Consider the following 6,063-nt stretch of genomic DNA (forward strand, 5'->3'; position numbering starts at 1 on the left):
ATATAACTTAATTTTTATTTCATCATTAATTAAGAAGAATTTTAGTATATCTATTTCTTGAGTAATGGAATTTGACTGAAGAAAAGAAAGATACCTTATATTGACATATTTTGTTAATGGATGATTTGTTGAGGTATTTTAATTAATAACTTTTTATGCAAACTGTTGAGAATTTACATTAATTTGTTAATACGATGGATGGGGTAGCTCCACTGGTATTCGCTAGATGAGTGAAACGGGTGTAAGTTTTTTTCTAGGTTTTAGTCCACGACTACAAAATTTATTTATATTTATATACAAAAAATAAGTTTTTTATATTTATAAATGAAAAAATTTAAAAATAATATTTTTTTATATATTAATTTCTTCAGTAAGAGGTAAGATTCTAACTTCGGTTAATTTCTAAAGTGTTAACATTAAGTATATTTAATCAAGGATACTTACTGATTTTTGTGGGCTAACTTCATATTGAGTCTCGCTAGTGATAACAAATATATAAAAAGAACGCACACTAGTTATTTTGAGTGGAATTATGACATGTAATGTTATGTTTTATTCCTTACACTTATTACAAAAGTAAAAATTTTGTTAAGACGGTATAAATTTGTCATTCCTTTTTTAGTATTTACTTTGTATTCGTTCTTGTATTTATGTAATTTTATTTTCTTGGAAGTATTTTATTCTGTTTCTTTTATATTTTCATCCTTATCTCCATCTTTTATTATTTTATTTCCTTGCTAATAAATGTTATAATTTGACTTTTTTTTTCTCTTCCGTTTAACAACTTTGAATTGGGTTCCATTTAAATAAATGGTCAATTGACCCAATTTAATATTACATCACTAATATCTTAAATTTTAGTCATCGTTGGTGTAACTTTCTAAACATTCTATCATTTGTTTAACTTTCACTTTCTATGCACCATTTGATCTCCTTCTCCGTGGCACAAAATATTCACACAAAAATAATGAAAATAGTATGCAGTTTATGAAAGTCCATATTATCCTCACGATATTTTGTTCAAGTGTGGGAATTAAAAAGCACTAATTGGAAGAAAAACACAAAATGACAAGGCTCTTTTCCCTAAAATCGAATTAAATTTTGAAATGAGAGTCAGTAGAATATTTATAAGATGTTGGATGCTTTAATAAAGTAGAATTATATAACAATGAATAATATCAAAATATGTTTTACGATTTATCTTATTAAAAAGGGAAGTTGAAAGAAATGATCGGAAGAAAAATACATAATGACAAGGCTCTTTCCCAAAAAATCGAAACTGATTTTCGAAATGAGAGTCACTAGAATATTTATAAGATGTTCCGTGCTTTAAAACGTAAAGTAATATAACAATGAATAAAATCAAAATAAGTTTTACGATTTATGTTATCAAAATGGGAAAACTATATTTTTTCTGATTGTGTAGTAGAAAAACTTTATAACAAAATTATAAAATGATATATATAGCGAATAGATCCGAATTTGTATTTGATGCAAATTCAAATTTTCAGTACTCATGGATATAGTTTACAACAAAATAAAAATGACTAGAATATTACAACTTGATTATATTAATCAATTTGAATGATTACTTTATTTTACCCAATATATATTCTTACAAAATCTTAAATCGAAACATACATTAGGTATTCCTTTTATTCATTTAGTTTTCTTAAAGGACAAAATAAATCATCCTATAGTACAACAACATTTATTAGAACTAGGAAAAATTATTCTACAAACACCACCTTTCTTAAATCCCTTTTTAAGACAGTCTGAATTGCATTGTCCATCAGACGCACAATTACCATCCTGACATTTTATATCCATGACGCCATACTCACCACTTGATAAACCTGCCACAACAACAAAAAATTAACTATAGATTTTGTGTTCTTAAGAGTTTGTTGATCCTATATGAAGCATACGACTAGAGAGATAAAAATAAACTTTTATTCATTACCTGAAAGCAGGATCATAGAAATGAACAAAATCAAGCAAAAATACGATCGATTGATTAACGTGAAGGCCATTGAAAAAAATTCAGCTTTTGCTGTTTTTCCTGTTGAGATTTAGGATTACAATATATATACTGAAATGAAATTTATAGAGGGTAAAGAAGATGTTGGAAAAGAAAATAAATAAATAAATTTAAATTATTTTTATATTTTCATTACTTTACTTCAATATTTATCTATTTATATATATTGGATATTATTTCGTTTTTGTTAAAGGTCGATTTTAATATGCAAAAGTGTCATTCTTAATTATTTATATGAGATATAACTATATAATACTCACTTCGGGATGTGACATTGGTCTCTAACTTTAATTAATAATATATTTGTTTGAAACAATTATTATTTTTAATTATTTCATTACATAAATTTTTTTGACTATTGATATTACAAAACACATCGACAAATGACTGTTTCATTTTAATTGATGTTATATATTTAATTATTCACGTAAATTTATTTGATTTTTGTATGTATTTATTTAGAGGAGTAATCTAGAATTTGTTACTGATAAAAACAAAAAGTTATTTTCGAATGTGATTTTAAATCAAATGAATGGTAAAATTTATATGTTATTTATTTGTAATTTTTAGGGTGTAGTTATGGGTTTGTTTTCATGAGAAAAAAATTATTTATTTGGTGGGTAGAATGCAATAACTTAAAATTTTAATAAATTACTTCATATACTCGATATAATGAGAATTAATTTTTTTTTTTAATTTAGTTTTACAAATTTATAAGTTTACGAGAGAGTATTTTTATGTTTATGTAGTTTAGAGGATGAAACTATTTTAAGGGGGTAAAATGGTAACATCATAATATTTCAAATATGTAACATATTCATTTCTCAAACCTTATATCATTTAATAAATTGTTTTATGAGGTAGGAATATTGTGAAATTGTAGCATCCTTAGTTTTATTGAATTTATATAACTTAATTTTTATTTCATCATTAATTAATAAGAATTTTAGATTTCTTGAGGTATTTTAATTAAAATTTTTTATGCAAACTATTGAGAATTTACATTAATTTGTTAATACGATGGATGGGGTAGCTCCACTGGTATTCGCTAGATGAGTGAAACGGGTGTAAGTTTTTTTTCTAGGTTTTAGTCCACGACGACAAAATTTATTTATATTTATATACAAAAAATAAGTTTTTTATATTTATAAATGAAAAAATTTAAAAATATTTTTTTTTATATATTAATTTCTTCAGTAAGAGGTAAGATTGTAACTTCGGTTAATTTCTAAAGTGTTAACATTAAGTATATTTTATTCAAGGATACTTACTGATTTTTGTGGGCTAACTTCATATTGAGTCTCGCTAGTGATAACAAATATATAAAAAGAACGCACACTAGTTACTTTGAGTGGAATTATGACATGTAATGTTATGTTTTATTCCTTACACTTATTACAAAAGTATTAAGTTGGTTAAGACGGTATAAATTTGTCATTCCTTTTTTAGTATTTACTTTGTATTCGTTCTTGTATTTATGTAATTTTATTTTCTTGGAAGTATTTTATTCTGTTTCTTTTATATTTTCATCCTTATCTCCATCTTTTATTATTTTATTTCATTGCTAACAAATATTATAATTTGACTTTTTTTTTCTCTTCCATTTAACAACTTTGAATTGGGTTCCATTTAAATAAATGGTCAATTGACCCAATTTAATATTACATCACTTATATCTTAAATTTTAGTCATCGTTGGTGTAACTTTCTAAACATTCTATCATTTGTTTAACTTTCACTTTCTATGCACCATTTGATCTCCTTCTCCGTGGCACAAAATATTCACACAAAAATAATGAAAATAGTATGCAGTTTATGAAAGTCCATATTATCCTCACGATATTTTGTTCAAGTGTGGGAATTAAAAAGCACTAATTGGAAGAAAAACACAAAATGACAAGGCTCTTTTCCCTAAAATCGAATTAAATTTTGAAGTGAGAGTCAGTAGAATATTTATAAGATGTTGGATGCTTTAATAAAGTAGAAATATATAACAATGAATAATATCAAAATATGTTTTACGATTTATCTTATTAAAAAGGGAAGTTGAAAGAAATGATCGGAAGAAAAATACATAATGACAAGGCTCTTTCCCAAAAAATCGAAACTGATTTTCGAAATGAGAGTCACTAGAACATTTATAAGATGTTCCGTGCTTTAAAACGTAAAGTAATATAACAATGAATAAAATCAAAATAAGTTTTACGATTTATGTTATCAAAATGGGAAAACTATATTTTTTCTGATTGTGTAGTAGAAAAACTTTATAACAAAATTATAAAATGATATATATAGCGAATAGATCCGAATTTGTATTTGATGCAAATTCAAATTTTCAGTACTCATGGATATAGTTTACAACAAAATAAAAATGACTAGAATATTACAACTTGATTATATTAATCAATTTGAATGATTACTTTATTTTACCCAATATATATTCTTACAAAATCTTAAATCGAAACATACATTAGGTATTCCTTTTATTCATTTAGTTTTCTTAAAGGACAAAATAAATCATCCTATAGTACAACAACATTTATTAGAACTAGGAAAAATTATTCTACAAACACCACCTTTCTTAAATCCCTTTTTAAGACAGTCTGAATTGCATTGTCCATCAGACGCACAATTACCATCCTGACATTTTATATCCATGACGCCATACTCACCACTTGATAAACCTGCCACAACAACAAAAAATTAACTATAGATTTTGTGTTCTTAAGAGTTTGTTGATCCTATATGAAGCATACGACTAAACTTTTATTCATTACCTGAAAGCAGGATCATAGAAATGAACAAAATCAAGCAAAAATACGATCGATTGATTAACGTGAAGGCCATTGAAAAAAATTCACCTTTTGCTGTTTTTCCTGTTGAGATTTAGGATTACAATATATATACTGAAATGAAATTTATAGAGGGTAAAGAAGATGCTGGAAAAGAAAATAAATAAATAAATTTAAATTATTTTTATATTTTCATTACTTTACTTCAATATTTATCTATTTATATATATTGGATATTATTTCGTTTTTGTTAAAGGTCGATTTTAATATGCAAAAGTGTCATTCTTAATTATTTATATGAGATATAAATATATAATACTCACTTCGGGATGTGACATTGGTCTCAACTTTAATTATTAATATATTTGTTTGAAACAATTATTATTTTTAATTATTTCATTATATAAAAATATTTGACTATTGATATTACACAACACATCGACAAATGACTGTTTCATTTTAATTGATGTTATATATTTAATTATTCACGTAAATTTATTTGATTTCTGTATGTATTTATTTAGAGGAGTAATCTAGAATTTGTTACTGATAAAAACAAAAAGTTATTTTCGAATGTGATTTTAAATCAAATGAATGGTAAAATTTATATGTTATTTATTTGTAATTTTTTAGGGTGTAGTTATGGGTTTGTTTTCATGAGAAAAAAATTATTTATTTGGTGGGTAGAATGCAATAATTTAAAATTTTAATAAATTACTTCATATACTCGATATAATGAGAATTATTTTTTTTTATAATTTAGTTTTACAAATTTAAAGGTTTACGAGAGAGTATTTTTATGTTTATGTAGTTTAGAGGATGAAACTATTTTAAGGGGGTAAAATGGTAACATCATAATATTTCAAATATGTAACATATTCATTTCTCAAACCTTATATCTATTAATAAATTGTTTTATGAGGTAGGAATATTGTGAAATTGTAGCATCCTTAGTTTTATTGAATTTATATAACTTAATTTTTATTTCATCATTAATTAATAAGAATTTTAGTATATCTATTTCTTGAGTAATGGAATTTGACTGAAGAAAAGAAAAATACCTTATATTGACATATTTTGTTAATGGATGATTTGTTGAGGTATTTTAATTAATAATTTTTTTTGCAAAATGTTGAGAATTTACATTAATTTGTTAATACGATGGATGGGGTAGCTCCACTGGTATTCGCTAGATGAGTGAAACGGGTGTAAGTTTTTTTTTCTAGGTTTT

General features: G+C 24.5%; 1 long non-coding RNA gene across 2 annotated transcripts; it reads right to left on the reverse strand.

Annotated features, from left to right (window-relative positions):
* Positions 1-1,544: 1,544 nt before the first annotated feature.
* Positions 1,545-5,001, reverse strand: LOC127095631 (uncharacterized). 2 transcript variants are annotated; one of them, XR_007792677.1, is made up of 2 exons: positions 4,818-5,001; positions 1,545-1,856 (listed from the first exon to the last, which is right to left on the reverse strand). It is a non-coding gene; the product is annotated as an uncharacterized LOC127095631 (long non-coding RNA). The 2 variants fall into 2 exon arrangements; XR_007792676.1 differs by lacking the exon at positions 1,545-1,856 and adding an exon at positions 4,413-4,724.
* Between the last annotated feature and the right edge of the window lie 1,062 nt (positions 5,002-6,063).

The sequence above is a fragment of the Lathyrus oleraceus genome, chromosome 6 (assembly GCF_024323335.1).
Source record: "Lathyrus oleraceus cultivar Zhongwan6 chromosome 6, CAAS_Psat_ZW6_1.0, whole genome shotgun sequence".
In the NCBI taxonomy this organism is placed as follows: domain Eukaryota; kingdom Viridiplantae; phylum Streptophyta; class Magnoliopsida; order Fabales; family Fabaceae; genus Lathyrus; species Lathyrus oleraceus.